Source organism: Eulemur rufifrons, chromosome 7 (genome assembly GCF_041146395.1).
Source record: "Eulemur rufifrons isolate Redbay chromosome 7, OSU_ERuf_1, whole genome shotgun sequence".
Classification (NCBI taxonomy): domain Eukaryota; kingdom Metazoa; phylum Chordata; class Mammalia; order Primates; family Lemuridae; genus Eulemur; species Eulemur rufifrons.
This window is the reverse complement of record NC_090989.1, coordinates 105,827,401-105,852,179: the sequence shown is the minus strand read 5'-3', so window position 1 is coordinate 105,852,179 and position 24,779 is coordinate 105,827,401. Positions and strand designations below refer to the sequence as shown.

At 36.3% G+C, this 24,779-nt stretch overlaps 1 pseudogene; it reads right to left on the bottom strand.

The window, feature by feature from the left end:
* Positions 1-4,564: 4,564 nt before the first annotated feature.
* LOC138386573 (small ribosomal subunit protein eS24 pseudogene) lies at positions 4,565-4,973 on the bottom strand (annotated as a pseudogene).
* Between the last annotated feature and the right edge of the window lie 19,806 nt (positions 4,974-24,779).

Below are 24,779 nucleotides of genomic sequence, written 5' to 3'. Positions count from 1 at the left end.
GATATTTCCATGTTATCTCTAGAGAATTTCGCTGAAGTGATTGAGTTGGTTTGGGAATCCCTGAGTGTGGTCCAGTATATCAAAGCCTAAAGTCTCTCCAACTAGCTGGCTGAGTATGAACACAAACTCTAGGCCTCCTCTGACTCATAAGGCATATTAGTCTGTGTTAGGATACAGGATCCCCCAAAGCAGTAAAAAGCTGCAGAGCTGAGACTCTTCTCTCTAGAATGTATGTGACTCCATTTGTCAAACGTGAAATTAAAAAGCAGCAAAGGAGCTTCTTTGCATACCCTGTTCCTTCAGTACTTTGCTCTTTGTCATATCCACCTGTGCCTCCAGGCAGATTAAATCTAGCTCATATGCCTGGAATAGGGCTCCTTATACGGTAGTGATAAGTTCCTTGCCATGATTCCTAATCACAATCTATATTTCACAATCTATATTGCTCTTTGAGGGTAGGGGCTATGAAGTCTCAGGCCAGTTATATGCACTAGGTATTCAGCAACTGTTTGAATGAGTTAATTAGTGAATGAAATTTTAAAGAAAATCAAACATAAAATAAATATATTAATATTAATTGATCGTTGAAAAAGGTAATTAGTATTTAAGAAGTAACGAATCCATACATAAAACATACAGAAAAATAATAATCAACCTAATTTAGCCAAAATTAAAATAAATTAATTAATATAAAATATAGTATTTTGACCATTTGAAAAATGTTGTAGCAATAATACCCATTGTTGGTGAGGATCCAATGAAAAATACCCTTATGCATTATTAGAAGCAACTAACTGGTAGAGCCCTTTTGGGGAGCAATATGATAATAATAAGAATCAAGAACAATTAAAACTATAAATACTGTTCATCAGGTTAATTTTATATATGAGTATAGACCTTAAGGCAATAATTATAAAATTTGGAGGGAAAAACTCAGAAATATATTCCTTACACCACTGTCTTTTAAAAAAATAGAAAAACACTCTGGGAGGCCGAGGTGGGAGGATTGTTTGAGCTCAGGAGTTCGAGACCAGCCTGAGCAAGAGCGAGATCTCGTCTCTACTAAAAATAGAAAGAAATGATATGGACAGCTAAAAATATATATAGAAAAAATTAGCCAGGCATGGTGGTGCATGCCTGTCGTCCCAGCTACTTGGGAGGCTAAGGCAGGAGGATCGCTTGAGCCCAGGAGTTTGAGGTTGCTGTGAGCTAGGCTGACGCCACGGCACTCTAGCCTAGGCAACAGAGTGAGACTCTGTCTCAAAAATAAATAAATAAATAAATAAATAAATATAAATAAATAAATAGAAAAAAGTAATCAAATGTCCATTTGTAGGAATAACTAAGTTATTTAGGGCACATCAGAATATTAAAATATTGGGCAGTTTTGAAGATGAAAAATATGAAATGTATGTATAATTTTCTCCGTACAGCAACAGAAAGTATCTACGTACTGTTACGTTAAGTGAGAAAAGCAGGGGTCAAAGCTGTGGTCACACTGAGATGGCAACTAAATGAATCTAAAGGTTGCTTAGTGCCAGAGTCTAGAAGTGTTTGTGGAGAGTTTTATTTTGTAAGTTGCCATGACTGTGAGAGAAATATCTCTCTCATTAGGATAATGTTCATGTTGCTGTATTTGTATTATAAAATCAATTAAAACAGCATGTGTGAACATGAGTATGAACACAAGAAGAAAGGAGACTCTCTGGTGCTGTCTTCATCACATTTAAGAGGAGAATTGCTGCAGAAATGACATACACGTTACACCCAGCTGTCGTGAACAGGCAGGGGGTAGGTGCCAGGAGCCTGAGCTGGGGTCCTGGTTATTCCTTCTGTAACTCTGGGTACTCTCTGCTCCTTAGTTTACCAATTGGAGAAATGAGAGGCGTAAGGTGTCCCCTAAGAAGCGGTCCCCAACCTTTTTGGCCCCAGGGACCAGTTTCCCGAAAGACAATTTTTCCAGGCACAGGGGTTGGTGGGAGGGAAGGGGGAGGAGGCGGAGCTCAGGCAGTGATGCCAGCGATGAGGGATGTGGAGCCGCTGTAAATACAGATGAAGTTTGCTTGCTTGTCTGGCCGCAGTTCCTAAGTTTCACGGAGGACAATTTTTCCACGGAGATGAGGGAGAGTGTCGGGGGTGGAGGTCTCCGGTCAGTGGCCTGGGGGTTGGGGACCGTAGCCCTAAGGGATATCTCTGGTTTTCAAGTGGATACTTGCTCTTTCCAATTATGTTTGTGTTTAGGTGCATCAATCCTCTTTTGGCAGCGCCACTGTAGTCCTTCTTTTTGAACAGGAAAGTTGACTAGGGAAAAATATCTGTTGCATACTCGATTGTGATCCCTGAATCGTGAGGATGTCATCAAGGAAAGCAACACCCTAACAGAAAGAGTGAATGCCATCAAGAGCTTCAAAATAACTTGAAGACACTTGCAAATCTGTCAAACAAATAGGTATATATGGTGGATTAATTGTAAAAATCAATCTGCAAATGACCAAAGCCAAGTTAGACAGGATGTGTTCATTTGTTCTCACTCTTATGAAGTAAAGACTGATAACAAAATTAGATTTACTCCAGAGCAATTGAATCAGTACATCTCACTACCGTTTAACATATACCAAGAAAATGCCCCTTCACCATCAAGAACATTAAGCTTAATTAGGACATACCTTCACTGCTTGAGTCAAGTCGGTTGTCAGTTTTAACACAAGAATATTCTCTGACTAATCTAACAGCATTACAGTCTAAAAATACATCTTATTTTAGTTATAACCTGCAATTTATAGTTAAAATGTTATTCTCTTTCCTCTTTGAAATGTATGATAACTGATATGATTAACTTACTTGTTAACTGCCTGAATATATGCCAGTAAATATACATGTGATAATTCATAGATGTGATATGTAAATATATATATACCCTTCAAATAAGATCATTGTTAAAGGAACTAAAGAGGTTAGGAATGAAATAATTAAAAGAGCAGCCTTACCCAGCTTCTATTTTCTGTCATATTCATCTCAAATGAAGTCAAAATTGATCACTATCTTTAGCTAAATAAATTTGGAATAAATATAACCATCCTTTAAAATACGTGTCCTAAGTGAAAGGTGAAAGACAAAAAGTCTCTTCATCAATTTTAGATACAGAATATGCTAGAGAATAATTTAGGACTTAGCATGATTACAATATTTTGTTACAAGTCAGAGTTGATTAATCTCTCCTAAAATTTCATATTAACCTAAAACCTTTGCAAAAGTCACGATTCTTAAATGGAACCTTAATGAACCTACTCAATGTCCATTTTGAATAACCCTTAGCAAGTAATTTTTGGCAGCACTATATTTAGATATTACTTAGTAATTCTACTCAGAAAAAAATTGGTACATTTTTAGGGAAAATGGTTTAAATCTCTGTAACAGTTTTCATTTTCAAAAACAATTCTATTTTTGGTTTTCTGATCTTTTCTGTTCGTGATTAAATTCTTAATTATACCTGGTATATTATAGTTTTCTATAATTTCTATTATTAAGCATAGTTACTATGTATTCATATTTTCAACAAATATTTGTTGGATATGAACTATATATCAGAATGTACTTTACATCACTTATTTGCAAAGGAAACTTATTCCTATGTAATTTACATGACACGTTTTTAAGTGAGATATTCTATTACTATAAAATGAGTTCTTTTAAAGTGTACAATTCAGTGTTTTTTTAAGTATATTCACAGGATTGTACAATTACTACTATGTGATTCCAGAATATTATCACACTAAAAAAAATTGGAACTCACTAGAAGTTATTCCTTAATCCCTGATTTCTCTAGTTCCTGTCAATCAATAATCTATTTTATTTCTTTAATAATTTGTCTATTCTAGACATTTCATATAAATCCAATCACACAATATGTGGCATTTTGTGTCTGGCTTCTTTCACTTGGCATAATGTTTTAAAGTTCATCCATGTTGCAGTATGCATCAGTATTTCATTCCTTTTTATGGCTAAATAATATCCCTATGTGTGGTCATTTTGTTTTATCCATTCATCAGTTTTGGACATTTGAGTTGTTTCCTTTTTTGGCTGTTGTGAATAATGCTGCTATAAACATTATGTATAAGTTTTTATGCAAACATACGTTTTCAATCTCTTGAGTATGTAGTTAGGTGTGGAATTGCTGAGCCATGGTAACTCCATGTTTAGCATGATTACAATATTTGAGGAACTGCCTATTTACCAAGTCAGCTGTGGCATTTTACATTCCCACTACCAATGTATGAGGGTTCCAATTTTTCTGCATCCTTACCAACACTTGATATTGTCTATCTTTTTTATTACAGTCATCCTCGTGTGCATGAAGTAGTATCTCATTATGGTTTTGACTTGAATTTCCCTCATGACTAATCATGATGAGCATCTTTTCATGTGTTTATTGACCATTTATAGATCTTTGGAGAAATGTCTATTCAATTTTGGCCATTTTTTCACGTAAAAGTTTTTAGCTTATTAATCTTCTTGTGAAAAACCTACACAATGGCTGCAGATAATGAATGTCATTGCAGAATCTTTATTCCTTCAACTTTTTGTCAGCACCAACATTGGCCTTTGCAGTCCCCCTGAGCTTCTTCATTCTGTTCTTGTGCTCCTTTCATTGCTTTCTTGAATTGAAATCTTTTTCTTCTCATCTAGGCCATGTTTTGCAAGTCTGTGTTTGGGTTCATTTTTCTTTGCATAATCCAAAGAATTGTAAATCATGCCAAAGCCAGCTGTCTTGCCACCACCAAAGTGAGTTCTGAATCCAAATACAGAGAAGACTTCTGGTGTGGTCTTGTACATTTCAGCTGAATTTTTCCTGAATTTCTGTCTTTGGTACTGTTGCCTTCCCTGGGGTGAGGGACATTGATGACAATTTGTTTTCTCTGAAGTAGTCAGTTGGTCATGAACTTTCCAGTCCAGGTAGTTCCTGTGTCGTTCATGATGGTGGTTGATCCTCAAGCAGCCAGGGAAGAAAAGCATTTTGGCCGTTTTCAAATTGAGTTATTATCTTTTTATTATTTAGTTGTAAGAATTCTTTATGTATTCTGGATATCAGACTATTATCACACATATGATTTGCAGCTATTTTCTCCCATCCTTGTATGTGGTCTTTTCGCTTTCTTGATAGCATTCTTTGAAGCACAAAATTTTAAATTTTGATGTCATTTATCTATATTTTATAGATTATGTTTAAGTGTCATATCTAAGAAACTCTTTTCAAAGCCAAAATCATGAAAGTTTACTCCTACCTTTTCTTCTAAGAATTTAATAGTTTTAGTTCTGACATTTAGGTTTTTGATCCATTTGGAATTAGTTTTTTCACATGATGTCAGGTAGGAGTTCAATTTCATTATTTTGCATGTGGATATCTAGTTGTCCCAGATACATTTATTGAAAAGGCTATGCTTATTCCCGAGTAAATTTCTTTCAGCATCCTTGTCAAACATCAGTTACTCACAAAGGGAGGATTTATTTGTGGTCTCAATTCTATTCCATTGATCTATATATGTATACTTATCCCAGTTCCACACAGTCTTGATTACTATAGCTTGGTAGTAACTTTTGGAATTGGGAAGTTTGAATCCTCCAAATTTGTTCTTCCTTTTAAAGACTGTTTTGGCCATTCTGAGTCATTTTCACTCACATATAAATTTTAAGAAGAGCTTGTCAATTTCTGCAAAACCTGGCAGCTAGATTTTGATAGGGATTGCATTGAATCAGTAGGTTAATTTGCAGATTATTGCCATTTCAATAATACTGTCTTCTAATCCAAGAACATGAGATGTCTTTTTATTTATTTAAACTTCTTTAATTTCTTTCAATGATATCTTACAGCTTTCAGTGTATAAACTGGCACTTCTTTTGTTAAATATATTTATAAGTATTTTATTATTTTTGATGTTGTAAGTGAATTTATTTTCTTAATTTCATTTTTAGTTATTCATTGCTAGCGTAGAAAAATACAATTGATTTTTGTATATGAATCTTGTATCCTACAACCTTCATGAACTCATTTGTTAGCTCTAATAGTTTATTTTTGTTAATTGCTTAGCATTTTCTGTATAGAAGATCATATCATCTGCAATTAGAGGTAGTTTTACTTCTTTCTTTCCAATCTAGATATCTTTTATTTCTTTTTCTTGCCTAATTGCCCTGGCTATAACCTCTAGTACAATGCTGAATAAAAATGGTTAGAGTGGACATACTTGCCCTCCCCTGATCTTAGGGAGAAAGCTTGCAATATTTTACCATTAAATGTGATGTTTCCCTTAGGTGCCCTACATTAGGTTGAGGAAGTTCCCTTCTATTCTAAGTTTGAGTGTTATCAAGAAATGGTGTGCTCAAGTTGCAAGTTGTTAGCATAAAAGTTCCTTGGGGCTAAATATATAGTTACATTATTCGATTGCTTAACATTCTCCAAACTCCAAATATTCCCGAGTGCTTCAAGGATAAATTCAAACTATTTAACGCAAGATTCTTCCCAATCTGACTCAAGCCTGTCCAATCACATCACTTGCCACATCTTAATTTACAATCCACGGTTCAGTCATAAAGAAATCCTTACTGTTCCTCTAATGGATCATACTCTCTCACTTATCTCTTTGGCCTTGCATAGACTGTTACTTTGCCTAAAAATCAAATTTCTTTCTTTTCCTGTAAAACTCCTAATTATTCTTCAAGACCCAGCATATGCCAATTTTTCTTCTTTAGGTGTTCATCCTGTATCTTCCCAGAGCTTGCTTATGATACATCTGTCTGTATGTTTATATAATCTCAACTGTACTCAAATATGTCTAGTTGTCTAACTCTCACTAGACTGGGAACTTTCTGATGTGATACTTTCTTCTTTTTTTAAGTTTTTAAAAAATGTTTATTATGTGTACATAACAGTTGTATATCTTTGTAGGGTACATGTGACTTTTCTTTTTTCTTTGAGACACAGTCTCTCTCTTTCACTTAGGCTAGTCAGTCATAGGCTGTATTACTCTAGGAAAGGAGGCAGCTCTCGTTAGCTAAGAACAATTCTCCTGGGAAGGGACAGTTGTGAGCCCTTAAAAGCCAACACTTGCAGCAGCTGTGTAATTTCTAAAAAGAAATTAGCAAAATTCTATAAATAATTGGATATATTTAAAAATTTAGGTTTTGCCACAACTTATGCAACTCTCTGGACATTTATTAGTGCTTTCTTAAATATCTTTAATTTACACTCCAAAAATTTGTTATTTTTCTTCTTCTGACATTATTTTGTATTATTAATTAGACTGTACTATTCTCTTCTTTCTGGGATCTTGTTGTGATGATCAAGGAATACCTATGAATCCCCTGTCTTTCTTAATATGTGCTTCAGCCAGACCCAGAGGTGTGTCTGCTGAAGCTGTACATGTCCTAGCAGTAGCTCTTCCCTGGCAGTTGGCTATGTCTGTTCCCAACTTCCTTTCAGTGGTTTACATCTGCTGTGCAATATGTTGTGAGAAAGCTTCCATTTGACTGTGATTCCCCATGTGTAGGGCAGAGGCAATGACCTTCCCTCTTCATAGACTTGGGTTTGTAAAGAAATATCCCTCTTTAATGATGACTAAACTTTAGCTTTGAAAAATTCGGTAATTTAATTAGTTTCATTTGTGTCTTTTTTCTTAAATAATACCACTCACGGGGGTCTAATAAGGACTAAATGAGATAACATTGTGAGAGGAAACTTTGCCTGTGGCTCTAAATAAACTTTAGTTAATTGACAGTATAATATTTTCTCTGTATAAGTTGTATTTTAAAAGAGCTCTTCCACCACGTAAGGACACAGGGAGAAATCAGTAGTTTGCAACTGGAAGAGGAACTTCACAAGAACCTGATCATGCTGGCACCCTGATTTTGAACTACCAGATTCCAGAACTGTGAGAAATACATTTCTGTTGTTTAAAAGCTAAATAAATAAGTAAATAAATAAATAAAATATATGTACATTTTCCCCATGCTGTTCTTGGGTTACCTATTATATGAATGATTCAGAATAGTTAATTGCTTATGTATGTTTATTCTATCTTTTTATCATAAAGCTTTTAAAATAAATAATAATACCCATTCCTTACCCATTGTAAACAATGTCATTTTTACAAATACTTCTCAAGTAGCTTACATGTATCAATTTAAAGACTAGTTTTCTTAGTTCTAAAAAACCTTCTGAAATTTAAAGAAGGCAGTTGAATCATACATTTTCTCCCCTGGTAGCTTGTTAACAAATGGAATTATTTCAGGACCATGACCATTTTAAGCTTAAGGTTAAAATATAAGCCACGGTTAACTGATGACTTTGTTTTTCTGTAAGCAAAATTATTTGTTTTCTTTCCAACTGTTTTCTTTCTTCCTCTTTATGCAATTGGGTAGTATTTTTCTGAAAACACAGTGAATAAATATATAATTTCTATACAATAATGCATTGTTTTTTTGAGGCTGGTGTCCAACATTGTGGTGGAAATATATTATTCTCCTGTTGAGAACCAGTATTCAAAATGACTGGCAGAAGTCTGTTTCTATTGAAGAATACATTGGTGCATTTTGAGAAATTAGTTATTCAGCATGGTAGTCATTGTAGGAGAAAGCAATTATAAACAGGAAAAATTTTGTTTTTTTTGGTGGAACAATACAAAATTTAACTTTTGCCTTCAAAGAAACTGGCAAAAAGCCTCAAATGTGTAAGTTTCACTTTGGTTTGAAATCTCTTTGCAGTCTAAAGTCACTGTAGGACAAAATGTAATTAAATAACAAATGACTTCAAGGAGTAATACAAATTTATCTAAAACTACCCAAGTTTGTGTCACCGACAGTCCAAATATATGTTGAGATGATGAGTAAGCAGCATGATGTGATTTCTTTTACTCCTAGTCAGAACACAAAATTCAGGTCTCAGCCATAACCTCTTGACATTTGTGGATGCCAGATCTTTGTCTTATAGTGACCCAAATTAAATAATATCATGATAGATATGTGTACAAATGCATTTATTCTCTTTTTTGCAGACATTCTAATTTTTGCCAAATTTGAGTTGGTGTGTTTATAACCATTGATTACTGGAATTTAGTCATAGTAGCTTATTCACTTTAGTAGAAAAATAGATCAAGGAAACTTTCACTAGCTTCAAGTTATTCCTGTGGAAAAAAATTGTGTCAATGTATTACTTTCATATATGAAGTACATCTGAAGTATAAGAAGCTAGAATGTGAAGCTCACCAAAAGGAATATTACTTTTATAACCTTAGCCATAAAATCTGTTTCAGTAATTTTCAGAAGGCATTCCTCAGAAGGATAGCAAAGTGGCACCTTGTCAACTTTTGTTGACAAGTTACATGTTGAGAAAAAACAGCATCTGCCTGTTGAGCTTAACTTTACCCCTATATTTCTACTTTTTTCTAAAATAAATGGCAAACTAAGGGAAGCATTATTTGTTGTTTGGTGTATCACTATGCATACTTACTTGTTTATTGTTTGTTGTCACAATATGAAAATTTTTATCATGCTACAAATTCTTCTTGGAGAATAGAATTTTAATGATTTTGTACTTGTCTTTTTCTTAAATAATTAGACATGCACAATAGTGTGTTTCCCTTTTAACTATATTTGCTAGGAAACTCTGTCTTACTTTCATAATGAACTATATGTTCCTTCTATTCTAGGTTGTAATTGCCGTGGTTTGAATGTTTCTTCCAAATGCATGTTGAAATTTAATTGCCATTGTGATGGTATTATGAGGTGGGACCTTTAAGAGGTGATTAGATGATGAGGACAAAACTCTCATGAATGGATTAATGCTATTATTGTGGGAGTGGGTTATTTATCTCAGGAGTTTCGTTCCTTTTCTCTCTCTGTCTCACATGCTTGCTTCACCCATCTGCCCTGGGATGATACAGCAAGAAGGCCCTTACCAGAGATGGCCCCTTGATCTTGGACTTCCCAGCCTTCCCATGGCCAAATAAATCTCTTTTCTTTACAAATTATCCAGTCTGTGATATTCTGTTTCAGCAACAGAAAACAAACTAAGATAGTCATAGAATCATTTAGTACTTCTTGCCTCTTTCATTACTTTGATCCTATCATTTTATCTTGTTCTGTCATTTATATTTTATATATATTTTATTGTAAGTTATAATGAACTAAAAATTGATACCAGAGCTCATTAAGTAATGCTATTATCTAAACTTTAATGAGTACTAATACATCTTTGAATGAATCAATACATGGATAAATAGAAGAATTAAACTTTCTGGATATAAAAATATAAAAAAGAAATTAATTGAAAGTAAGTTTCAGAAACTTTAAAGGTAATAGTTGATTGTTATGGGAGTAAATGACATTAAAAAAGGAAAGAATTACAATAAAGAGGAGACATTTATGATAGAGCATTGGAATGACTTGCATTTAGAGAATGGAACAATGAGAGGAGACAAGGAAGGGATGGCCCAAGAGACAAAGGAGAATTCACTATTATAAAAAATACTAGAGAAGAGAGATTATTAAAATTTCTATCAGCAGGTACAGATGCTGCAGAAAACAGAAGCGATTGAGGACTCCTCAAAAGACAAAGTTGGTGTTTAGGAAGGTCCCAGTGACCTCAAGACAACATTTTCAGTAAAGCAGAAGGCACTAAGGGGTAAGTAAGAAGGAAGTGGAGGAATTGTGGCTATTTTTAGACATTTATCTAGGAAATGAAGAAGAAAGATCCTTAATGTAAGGAGATTGGGGAATGGACCATATTTATAGGAAATGGGGGAAAGAAACTCACAACATATCATGGTATTGGGTAGGAGGGATGCAGACAGTCCTGGATGGAATGTGAGGGTATGTGGAAATTAATCCAGAACCACTGTGGCCTTAAAAGGGTAGAGTGGATCTCTGAAGAGGACAGGGTCCTTCTCTCAGAGAAGATTTTAATAGAACAAAGTAAGGAAAGTAATGACAGAGAGCTTTTGGAATAGAGAAAAGGTGAATTTAATATTCCTACTTCAGATTCAAAGTTTTCATTTAAAAATGAAAAAAGATTCTCTCTCAGAGTGTAAGGGATATGGGCTCAGGGAAAATGGGAAAAGAATGGAGAGTCGTTTGTTGTAACTACAAAAGAAAATCAACAAAGGATTTTTCAAACAGCAGTGAGAACTGTGCTGAATATGAAGTGACAACAATCAGAAGTTTATAATGTTTATTTATTTACTTATTTTTCTAATATTCCTGAATCAACTGGAACTATGGAGAGGTAAAGAAGACAGTGGGGGATTGAGAGTGAGAGCTGGAAATACAGACAAGCCTTTATAAGATTCTTTTTTTAAAAGCTTTTTTTGTCCTAAGAGATTATAATTAAATCCTAATATTGAGAAGTTGCCTGTTGTAGCAAATATAATAACATCAGGAAATTGCATGGTGCTCAAACACCAGACTGGGAGTTTACTCCCCATGTAAATGTGTGAACATACTTGGGATTTCTGATTTTTGTTAACTTGACAAGGAAGTAGCAAAAGTAATTTATGTATTTCTTCAAAAGCTAAATGTGATAATATTTGTCAATAAAAATTAATCACTTCCTCTATTAACTTATTGCTTGTTTAGTTTTTACTCCCTGGGCCAAGAAATCATAGACATATATCAACATCTATTAAATCTGCCCTTGTCTAATTCTTTTGAATTTTAGGTTCCAGCAATAATGTGATGGATTAAATAAATAAGACATTTCAGCATTCTCTCCTTCTGTTAAAATTTCAATATTCATTCTATCTTTCTGCATTTAGTCTTGAGCTTTCTTCCACAGGCCATTTCCTCGATTTTGCCATTCACTTTGCTTCCCCAAATTAATTTCTTATGGTTCAAAGGAAACAAATATCTTTTGCTAACACACAGAAGTTTCTACCCTATCCTTTGCCTTGATTTGATTAAGGTCAATATTGGTGATCTCTACTTATTGCTTTCTCCTGGCAAAAGAAGTAACAGTTGTCAACATAGCCTTGAACTGACCATAATCTTTTGTCTATTTACCCAGCCCAACACATGTTCTTGTTGGGTTTTATGTGAACTTCACTTTTTACTTTCCCTGTAATTTTAATCCCACCCCCCAGTATCTTTGGAATTATTTGCAAATTATTAAGAAATAAAAAAGAAAAAGTAAAAAAAAGAATCTCTCATTTACATTGTGAGATGTCAACATTCCTGACTGGTTCCATAATCTTTTTTTTTTCTTTTGGTACTTGTAGCCAGTTTTTATCATATATCACAGATAAAATAAAACAAATCTTTAAAACATACATTTGAACATGAAAAGTCGTCAGAATAGAGATTGGTTTCCTAACAATTTTGAATTTAGGGTTTTGGTTTTTTTTGTTTTTTTTGTTTTTTTTTTTTGAGACAGAGTCTCACTCTGTTGCCCAGGCTAGAGTGAGTGCCGTGGCGTTAGCCTAGCTCACAGCAACCTCAAACTCCTGAGCTCAAGCGATCCTCCTGTCTCAGCCTCCCGAGTAGCTGGGACTACAGGCATGTGCCACCATGCCCGGCTAATTTTTTCTATATATATTTTTAGCTGTCCATATAATTTCTTTCTATTTTTAGTAGAGATGGGGTCTCGCTCTTGCTCAGGCTGGTCTCGAACTCCTGAGCTCAAACGATCCGCCCACCTCGGCCTCCCAGAGTGCTAGGATTACAGGCGTGAGCCACCGCGCCCGGCCAGGGTTTTGTTTTAAAAACAACTTTATGTTCACCTCTTCATAGATAATTTTAACTGAATCTGTATAAAATTAATTTTTCTTCTATATTTTAATCATATTAGATTAATTATCCTTTAGTGAGATCCTTTGCTTATAGTCAACCACTACTGAAATCATGTAAGTAATACTCCTTGAGGCCTTATAGGTATTAAACTGCTACTCTAAATTTACTTTTTAGGTAGGGGCTCACCTCAAATGTTCCCACTAAAATAATTTCACGGATCTTTCTGAAGGAAAACTTGCCCCAGAAATATACGCTTTTCATCAAAAGAAAATTTTAAATAGATTGGTAATTATCACATTTGGAACCACCTTAAATGAAGATAAAGTATCTTTCCTGCTGTTGGGAGTCTTTCTTCCTTTACTCTCACTTCCTCTTCAACCCCATATCTAAATGATCAGTAAATTCTGTGGTCTTTCCCTTCTCCACATACCCAGGACTTGGCCATTTCCTAGTCCATACTCTCCTCTTTCCTTTCATGTTATTAAAGTAGCTCCCCACTGACCTCCATGGACATTCCCCTGCCTCTCTTCTACAGTACAGGCTTAATACAGTAGCAAAGTCATCCTTTAAAAACATTCATGAGATCATGTCATTCCTCTGTTCAAAACTCTCTTGTAGTTTCCCATCTTGCTTGGAATCCAATGTTTCACAATAAACAGTTAGCCTTATGTGACTTGGGCCCTCTGCTCTCTCTCCGACCTCTCCCGCTACTCTCTCCTCTGTTCTAATGACCACACATATTGACCTTCTTCTTGTTAGTCAAATGCACCAATGCTCCAGTTCTTGTGATTGCTGCTCCCTTTACCTGAATCATTCCTCTGGATGAACTCCATGGCTCACTCCCTCACTTCCTACAGATCTCTGCTTAAGCTTTATCTTACTAGTTATGTGTTCCCAGATCACTCCATGTCAAATAAAACTGCAAATCAGTCAATCCCCAGCCAGTATAACCTTTCCCCATTTCCCTACCTTATTTTTCTCCATAGCACTCATCTCCATTTGACGTAGTGTATATAGTTAATAGATCATTGTCTCTCTCATCTCTCCAGAATGGAATCTTTACAGGGACAGGACATTGTTTTGTTTTTTGCTCTTTCCCCAGTGCCACAAAAAATGCCTGGAGCATAGATTTTTATGCTCAAATATGTTAAGTGGGTGAATAAATACATGTGTAGGTCCTACTTTATTGTAGTGCAACATTTTCCTTCTTCAACTCTAAGACAATAATTTTTCAACTTATTTTTTCCACAATTTCTGCAGAAAATAGGACTCTGGTTTTGTCACCTTCTCCACTGACTTCCTGCCTCTAAGATATTTTTCAATTTACAAATAAACCCCAAACAGCAGTTAAACAATATGCTAAAATGCACAAGATAACATTTTACTACTTTTCATCAGGTGAGTTAGAAAGTGTGTTAGGCCTGGTGCAGTGGCTCACACCTATAATCCTAGCACTCTGGGAGGCCTAGGCGGGCGGATTGTTTGAGCTCAGGAGTTCGAGACCAGCCTGAGCAAGAGCAAGACCATGTCTCTACTAAAAATAGGAAGAAATTAGTTGTACAACTAAAAATACACACAGAAAAAATTAGCCAGGCATGGTGGCGCATGCCTGTAGTCCCAGCTACTGGGGAGGCTGAGGCAGAAGGATTGCTTGAGCCCAGGAGTTTGAGGTTGCTGTGAGCTAGGCTGACGCATGGCACTCTAGCCCAGGCAACAGAGTGAGACTCTGTCTCAAAAAAAAAAAAAAAGAAAGAAAGAAAGTATGTCAGGACAGGTGGAATGAACCTAATGAAAAGTAAATATTGAGCACCTGCACTGTGTAATTTACGCTAAGTGTAGTTTTGTATTATGCTTTATGTTTCCTCTCTGAGCTGTTGTATAAATATTATCTTACCTGTATCTCTGTTTTTCAGTGATACACAGCTAGATATACAACATTAGAATTGAGAAAATAAAAATAGCTCAGAGCAGTCTGACCACCTGAGGTATGCAAAATTGATCAGACCCATTCAGTCATCCCCACCCTCTCCAAACCCCCCACATACGCCCAGGGACAATTGTTTAAAGACATTTTATTCCTGAATAACTATCTGCCTCCTCCCTCATCTTCATTTTCCTGGAATTTGTGATACAAAGAACAATGTATGGCTAATCAATAGCTTATGTCATTTTAATGTAAATTGGTAGTAAACAACTTAGCAACTGCCTCTTATTTTTTTCCTTAAAAACCCACTTGCAAATTCTGCTAGTTGGATTGTATATTCAAGGTAACTTGACTCTATCCTCCTGGGTGACCATCCTCAAGCTTTGAGCTTGAATAAACTCTACACTTAATTATATTTTCTGAATCTCATTATTTAAGGTTAACATTTTGGCACACTAGGTGAGACCCAAGGCAGGCCTCTAGTGATCTCCACCACTTTGTTTAGAGCTCATTCAGAGCCTTGGTACCAGCAAAAATGACTTTCATTCACCCTCACCAAAGTCAGCAGGGAATCTCAGATAAGGCCTTTCTCTAGTTCAAATCCTCCCAGCTTGGGTAAGGATTCAGACTTTATTCCAGCTGTAAAAGAGGTAAAGGTCTATAAAAGGATGACAAAATGTTTTATGGGTTCTCTCTTTAAACCTCCCCCCCCCGCCCTTTTTGGGAATTAAAACCTGTATTCCTTCCCAAGGCCAGTAATCAAAGAGGCAGAAAAAATGTTCTTTGTTGTTTGTTTTCTAGTATCTTAAACCACAAGAGATGGCTCAACAGAACTGTCCAGACGAAGGTCACAAGATCATCATCACCAGAGATAAGGTTGACCAAAACCACCAATTATAGTTAAACAATAGTAGCCTGAAGCCACAACATGTGACACTGGTCACATAGACCCGAACCCAACCACCAACTCCAGCCCCTTTAAAAAGCCGCCTTTTTCTGCTTAGAGGCAGGGTAGTGGTCTTTTGAGATGCTAGTCTGCTGCTCTCCTCATTTGCTGGTAAATTAATAAACTTCTCTTTCCTTTTCCTCAAACCACTTGTCCTCCTTCTTCATTCTTGCTGCTTTGGCCTCTGGACAAGTACCAAGCTTTTGGGAACACAGCTATACACATTCCTATTTGTTGGAGTTGGAATTGAAGTTCTACCATAAGGTAGGAGTTTGGTTTGTTATTCTCTAGAGGTTCTGCTGATTGCAGATTTGTGATTTTCTCTTTTCTCTGAGGTTAAGGTTTTATTTGTCTTACTCATTAGAGTTTACAACCTTTTCTCTTGTTCAAAATTTTGATCAGGGAGAAAACAGTTTCTCTCTGAAAAGAAGAAGTGAATCTTTGTGGCTGAAGTGAAGAATTTGTAGTCTTTAAAATCAGTCATATTCTGAAGCTCAGTTCAATTGAAAAATATAAACTGTCTTCTTGAGTGACAGAACTTCCTTCCACTAGGTATTCTTGGTCATTCAAAAGGAAAACCTAAATTATAACCAGTTGTACTTCTAAAACTGAGGCTTCCTACTTAAGGAGAGATCTACCACTAGAAACACCAGCTGGATTTATGTTTAATACTTACAGCAACTCCTCATGCGAATATTTAGAAAACTGGTCAAGATAGCTCATGATGACCTCAAATTATCGTGGCCAAAATGGGATGACTTTGAAGTATCTAACCTAGTTTATCTGCTTGCTCAATTCGAAAAACAATTCTAAAATAAAACAAAATAACTGGGAGAGTTTACTTTCAATGATACTTAGAAGTTTCTAAAAGAGGTTTTAAAAAAGTTATTTCTTTGCAAGTGGAAAATAAGACTGTCTAAAGCAATTTATGAATTGAAAAAGGCTGCTGACATAATTCACAATTGCAAAGATGTGGAAACAACCCAAGTGCCCATCAATACATGAGTGGATTTATAAAATGTGGTGTATGTATATCATGGAGTTCTATTCAGCAGCAAAAAAACAATGGTGATCTAGCACCTCTTGTATTATCCTGGATAGAGTGGGAGCCCATTCTACTAAGTGAAGTATCACAAGAATGGAAAAACAAGCAACACATGAACTCACCATCAAATTGGTTTTAACTGATCAACACTTAAGTGCACATACAATAATAACATTCATCAGGTGTTGGGCAGATGGGAGAGGGGAGGAGGGGATGGATATATTCACACCTAATGGGTGTGGTGCTCACTGTTTGGGGGATGGACACTCTTGAAGCTCTGACTCAGGTGGGGCTAAGGCAATATACGTAACCTAAATATCTGTACCCCTGTAATATGCTGAAATAAAAAAAAAATTAAAAAAGGCTGCCAAATTTTTCTTTGACCTCTCATAGCTTCTAACTTCTCCTTCTCTTGATCCTTTATTATCTGAAATGCCTTGCCCAGCATCTGCCTTCCCTTGGCCCTCCTTCTTCTGCTGCTTCTCTCCTAGCTCCATTTGGGGAATACCCTAGTGGTGAAGAACCTGCCTTGGTTTATCAACCTTGTCAAAAGTAGAACTTAAAGGCATAATTAAAAGATTCCCAGATCCTTTTCAGTACCTTGGTGGATTCATTAGAGAATTCACATTAAGCATTCAAACTTTTGATCCCAAATTCTCTGATTTATATTAACTGGTTCACATGTTAGTCTCAGAAAGTAAAGCTAAAGATTGGATAGCAAAGGCAAGTTGGAGAAATCCTGCAGCAGTACCCAAACTTTTTGGCACCAGGGACCAGTTTCATGCAAGACAATTTTTCCATGGACCAGGGGTGTGGTGGGGTAGGGTGTGGTGGGTGGGCTGGAGTGATGGTGCAGAGATGAGACGGTGATGAATGGCCTATTTCCTAACATGCCATGGACTGGTACTCGGGGTTGGGGACCACAGCCTTAAAGGACTTCCATATAGTTTCTGAAGTAGATTGTGAACAGGCCTGCAACACTGCCAAAGATTTACTAGATGCTATCCCCTTAGTTTTCCAAAGATTAATTAATTAAAACAAAATATAATAATGCTGAAAAAATCTTGATAAGCCTATATTATCATGCTATGAGAGGTTTAAAAAAAAGGTTTAAACAATATTCAGGCCTGTCAGAAGAAAGTTATGTAAACAACCAAAATTATACCCTCTTAACAAACTTCACAAATGGATCAGATAAAGAATTGGCAATTATAATTGCCGGTAGGGCTACCTCTCAAATTCATGATCTAGTTAATTTCATTGATCAAATGTCTCAAATCCTAACCAAGGAAGAAAAGTAATAGAAAGTTAAGTAGAGAGGAAAATCAAAGAAGGTCATGAATTTACAACTAAAACAGTTTTCCAGCCCTAAATAGCCTAATCATTTCCCAAACTGACAATCCCTTATTTTGCAATTACTGCAAAAAGCCTGGACATTTCAAAAAGTTTTGTAGATTATATTAATATAATACCTACATCTCCTTCTCTTAAAAGGGGGAAATGTATTTAGAATTTTAAGATGAAATAGAATTATTAGGTTCAATAATTTTTTGAAATATGATCCTTTTAATTCACAAATTATAATTCATATTATCATGGAGGAAACCAAGTAGTTAAATAACAAAGAATTATAAGAGCTAGTAAAAATAGTACCTGATCTCTTTCCCTTTGGATAACCTGGTATTCAATGTAAAAGTGAGATCCTTGATTTTTAAAGATCTAGATGTGCTGCCTTCCAGTTGTGCCTGCTTTTTACATATTTAAATATTAACTACAAATGCTTTCATTGTCCTCTTCATTAAAGGGCTCCACCCTCTGAAGTCAATAATCTAATCAAGAAACAAGCTAAGTTGAAAAGATCACCTATAAAACTAGATTTATCTCCCCAAATATGACTTTCTGGCATTTAGCTGGCTATTTTGAAACTCTTTACAAAAGAGATTTGCGTCTATAAAGGCAATCTCCATTTATAAGGGCATCTTCTTCCTTGCACCTAAAGCACTATAAACATTGGCTTAAAGCTTACATAACAAAAATTACCTTTATTTAAAATATTTTTCCTGGCAATTTTGTCCTGACTGGGCCTTTACTTATGCCCTTCTTTGTCTCAGCAGATAATGGTGTTTAGATGTAAGTTCTATGCCTTTGGGATATATAATAAATTTTCACCTAAGAGTCATGTATTTGGAATGCAAATTTTGAGTTTCCTAGCTAAAAATGGTTTAGAGCTTGATAGTCTAATGTGAGAGAGATACTATTTAAAAACTGGCAAAACCTGCTTCTGTGTGTCTGTGTGTCTATATTTTTATATGGGTCATGTGTGTGGTATTTCACTAAAAAAATGTATCAAAGAGCTCTAATTAGTTGGCTTGAAGAAAAAGTAAGCACTTAAATGAATTATTTTATCAGAAAAATATAAATTTTTGTTACTGAAAGTTTGGCACTTATCTCTGAGGATCAGCAGAGTGAGGACAAGTGGTATGAGGAAAAGGAAAGAAGAGGCAAATGAGGAGGCTGGCAGACTCTTGTCCTAACGTACCAATGTCCTGCTTCTGAGCAGAAGTACAGAGCTTTTAAAGGTTCTGATTAATCCCATAGTCCTATCTTTGGCTAAGACAAACTTTGTGACCTCTACCCAGATTAATCCCATCCTCTGTGGCACAAAGAACAAAGGACACTTCCCTGTCCCTCCCAACTGCTGGCCCGAGGCAGGGATGTTGGTCCTAGTTCTCCAAAAGGAAGGGAGGATGTTTTAGAGAGACATATAATATTTTTGCTGTTTTTTCAAGCCATTTCTTCTATGTTCCCCTCTGTCAATACCCTTCCATATCTATGGGAGGAGGGGCAACTACTAATTTCCTGTTACACTGCATCAATGCCTTTGGGTCACATGAGTTGGGTAAATCTTCAGTAAATAAAACTAGTTTATTATTGGTTTTATGAAAACAACTGTGGCTTTTGATCAGTAAAATACCCATATGTTTAACTCTAGGGTCTTTCCTTAGGTGGCAACTGTCTAACATTATAGGGTATAAAAGTGATTAACAAAGAAATAAGATGATGGCTAGCGTTGTTTAATGAACCATTCAAGCATAATTTTCTTTAATCATGGCTACTCTAAGTCTTTTGTCATCCACAGATAATTGTTTTACTTTGATTCTTCTCAAACCATGGTTTATACTCAACTACTTTCCAAAATTTGCTGCTTCTTCAAGAAAATCCATGGAAAAGGATCCTGACAAGTGTTTTTGAGTACAGGTTTCTGATACTGTCTGGATTGGACCCCCCACTCATGGTTCAGATGTCACCATGCAACCACTTTGACGGACAGTTAATGAAATGAAAATTAGCCTTAGGTTACTCTAGGTCACTTTCTAGATCCTATTGTGCCTGAGCTGCCTGGTCTGCTGCCTGGGGAATTCCCTGCATTGTTTTGCAGAGTAGCAGGGCATTCCTCCTTCCCCTTGGTGTGGCAATTGCTTGGGGCGGGACCAAGGTGGGGCAGCACCAAGCAGGGTGCCCACCCTTGTCCTTCTTCCCCAGATAGGACAATTGCTGGAGGCTGCAGCAAGGCAAGGTGCCTGCCTTTGTCCCTAGGAGAGCGGGAGGTCCCTTGCTGTCTACCTAATAAATCCTGAATTATTTCATGGCCACAAGAAGTCTCTAAAGAATAACTGAATTTTAATTTTTTCATGATGCTTTTAGTTGACTCCCCAATAGAAGCTTTTGGTTGCTGTTGTTCTGGCATACAGATTCTCTTTTTCATTATAATTCTTATGTAAATTATATTTCTACTATGTATCTCACATTATTTTATTTCTTCCAAGCAAATGAAACTCATGGTATTCTGAAGACTAAAGATGATTTAACAAGTAACAAAACAGGTATTTGGAGCTATATAAACCAATGGCTTGACTGAGGTCTCATTTTTGCCCCGCTGCAATGCTATCCCAATTCAGCTTTTGGCACTCTTAAAACTCTCTCTGAGATATATGCTCCCCACCCCCAACTTGGAACAGGACCATCCCCGAATGAGCCTTCCTAGCAACATAGGACTAAACTCCTGAGGATAAAAGGAGCCAAAATCATTTGAGTTTATCTAAGATCCTTTCTTTAGAAGATACTGATGAAAAGGGGGAAATGAGAAAGAGGAATAGCTCAGAGGAGTCTGATCTATGTGAGGTATGCAAAATTTGTCGGGCCCAGAGAGATATGAGTATGGAACTTCAGCCATGTCCCCTCACACCCATTCCCCGGGGGCATTTGTTTAAAAGCATTTTGTTCATGACTAGCTGCCTCACCCATTATCTTCCTGGTCTTGGAATTTGTGATACAAAGAACAATGTATATCTAATCAGTAGCTTATTTATTTTAATGTAAATTATTGGCAAACAACTTAGGAACTGTCCCTTCTTTTTTCTTAAAAACCTAGTTGTCTACCAGGCTAATCTCAGCACTTTGGGAAGCCAGGAAGATCACTTGAGGCAAGTAGTTGGAGACTAGCCTGGGCAACATAATGAGACCCATCTCTACAAAATCATTAAAAAATTAGCTAGGAGTGATGGTGTGCACCTGTAGTCCCAGCTACTTGGGAGGCTAAGGCAGGAGGATATCTTGAGTCCAGGAGTTCAAGGCTGTACTGTTAGAAATGACCCATGGTGTTGTTAAGAAAATAGACACAGCAAATTGTCTCGGCAAGGCAAAACCTTTACTTCTGCTCAGAAGGGCGCCTAGCGGCAGTCAGAGCAGCCAGCCAATGCGTGGTACAGGGGGGTTTCCTCACCTTTTATCCTTAATGAAGACCTATGGCTGTGTCTCATCCCGTTGGCTGGGATGTCAATTGACCACACAATTTTGTTCTTACCCGACTGGCTACGGTGTGTTGTTAAGACACAAAGGAAGAGGAGGTAGGGGGCTCTTAGTGTGGTAAATGTTTAGAGTTGACGGGCTAGTCAGGCACAGTAAGGTATGCAGAAATGTGTTACTTCCTGACACTTTGGTAGAAAAGATCAAACCAAGGTTGTCTCTCCCTACAATTGTGAGCTATGATTGCACCATTGCACTCCAGCCTGGGTAACGGAATGAGAACCTGTCGCAAGACCAAAAAAGGAAGAAACACTTGTAACTTCTACTGGTTGGAGAGTATATTTAGGGGAACTTGAATCTATGCTCTTGGATGGCCATCCTTAAGCTCTCAGCTCAAATAAACTCTATCCTTATATTTTCTGAATCTTGTTATTTAAAGTTGACAGAGTTCTAGAAGCCCAACATAAGGCCAAGATATGTGATGGCTTAATAATATTGTGGACCAAGCAGATAAATATTACATGCTTCCTCACACTGATTTTCCTTAAATATTTGTTTACTAGACCTTAAGGGTGAAGCCAGGGACCTTGTAGGAAAGGAAATAAGAAAAGACAGCTGGCGGGAGGCTCAGCCTCTCATCCATTGTCATGTGCCAATTCCATTCTGCCTTCAAACTTATACCCCACACCCACTGGGCAAAATAAAAGCTTTGTTTTTACTTTTTGTGAGGCTTTTCAACAACATCTTCAGGGATCTCACCTGTCCCATCCCAAGTAGCTTAACAAAATAATCCTTTCAACTTTATATTCATACAGAGAGAAGTTCTATAAATACACTTTTCTCCGGCTGGGAACACTGTTGTGTGCCCCTATAGATTGGTGCCCTGGGCAAGGGCCCAGCTGTCTGAAGCCTTATCCTGGCCTGGTCAAGATCTTACAGTTCTACCTGTTATTGTTTGGGAAAGCGGAAGATTGTTCTTTCTAAAATGGTATTTCTTAGCTGTAATCAATTGAATCCAATCTTTCAACTTTGCTGACTAAATAAGCCCTTTAAACAAACAGCTTTTTAAATTATTGTTCATAGATAGAAATCAACCTTCAAATAAGAAAAGAAAGAAACTGTTTTTGTCTAAATCTAAATTAACATTTAAAGCCAAAGAAAATTGTTTAGGGGTTGGTTAAATAAATGAATCAATCAAATTCTATTGTGATTCAGCTTGTTTCATTTTGCATTTAATTACTCTCCTGGGCAGGTTCTAAAAGGGTTCCAGAGTAGCTGCTGAGGCTCCTTATTCAGTCACATAGGCCTTGCTTGGGGGCTGTGGGGCTCTGCCTTGCAGAGGACAGTGCTGAGAGGAGCACAGGGGCAAAGCAGCAGTGACAGCTGGAGAGCTGGTGCCTTGTTGGATCCCACAAGAGCAGACAGACAGAGCGGAACAGCCAAGGTTGAAGCTTGTGTAAAACTCCAGTAAGCTTAGAACCTGCTTTTTTTTTTAGTTTTCAAAACTACTGTTCCTAACACATGGAGCTGGGTAGTGTGGAGGTTGGGATATTTCTATTTCAGATTTATGTCTATTTATACCTTTCTTGTAATGAACAGAGACTAGATTCGATAAAATTTTGTTATCTCATTATTCCTTAAAACCTAAGAAAAAGGAAAAAGAGGAAGGAGATTATTTGAACACCTGACTTGTTAGCACTATGTAATTGTGTCCAGTATTGGTTAGGGCCCAGATGGAGTTTCGGCACTCTTCAAATGACCTTAAATCACCCCGAGGTTCTTGGTATAAAATCTGGGTGCTATTTCCCTAGCCACACTTACAATAACCCATTCTAAAATGATACTAGTTTTGCTTGTGTAACTCAAAAGTCAGCTTCCAGCATACTTAAGTCCTCCAGCCTACTGGGGCTACCATGTGCTTCAAGATTTTAATCAATTTGCTCCCAACCTCTTCTCATTGTGTGGTAGGAAAACCAGCATCCTACCAAATAATTGGGAGTACTTCAAGGTTTTAAGCTTTTGGTTCCACTAACTTCTGTATTTCTACTTTACATTTATCACCATGTCATTTTCCATGCTTAATAACCCCGCTGAAGAGTATCCCAATTCCTAATAGCTCAGAATGCTATTAATACAAAACTAAGGCATTCCATATGCCTTCATTTCACTTCATTTCATTTTTGAGTCAGCTTCAGTGGGTCAATTTTCTCCTAAGGAGTTGTATTTTTGTGCTTCTTGCATGCCTTACAATAATTGTTTTATTGGATTGCCAGATATTGTACATTTAACCTTTTTGTGTTTAGATATTTTTGTATTTCTATGAATATTCTTGGTCTTTGCTCTGCATGTGGTTATTTGGAAACAATTTGATCCTTTGGGGCTTTACTTTAAAGCTTTGGTTGGGACAAGAACTAAGGTTAATGTTTCCCCAGGAAGAAGCAAGAGATTCTGAAAATTCTAGCCAATGCTCCATAAATTATGAGATTTGCTACTTTGGCTAATATTTGTTTCAAGACTCTGAAGACTTACTGTCTTTTATTATCTGATGTTTGATACCTTGTGTGTCATTATTTGATTTTTTTTTTTAGTCTTTAATTGTTTCAGGCAGATGGTAGGTAAATCTGATTTCTTTTATTCTCTTTTGACTAGAAGTGGAAGTCTTCCTATGCTGTATTTTGAAATTAATCTTATCGATCAACCACTAATTCGTCCATGGCACCCCTTCTAGATATGGGAAAACACAACTCAGTTGTCATCTTTTTAAATTAAATTTCCCTGATCCTCCTTTTACTCCCCGTATTACCTCTGGTGAATTTTACTGTTTTCTCTCTGATTTGGTATTATTTTCTGTGTGTATCCATTTTAGCATTTGTCACATAGTTATATATTATTTTTCAAGTACATGTAAATCTTACACTGTTTTTTTAACTAAAATAGAAATTAAATATTTTTATAAATACACAAAATTAGCAAATTTTACCACAGCTAGTGAAAATTAAAAATAATTAGTTTTTCAGTAAAAAAACAGCAGATCAAACATGCATTAACTTCCAGTATATCCTGAATCCCTACTTAAAAACAGTAAAGAGGTGTTAAAAAGGCATTAGCACAGTAATCTCTGTCAGTGATACTGACAGACAGCCAGACACATAGATAAATGGAATAGAACGGAGAACCCAGAAACAGATCCACACAAATATATCCAATTAATTTTTGACAAAAGAACAAAAGTAAATAGGAGGTAAATTTTTTTGTATTACACTGAAAATGTCTTTATTCAATTCTCA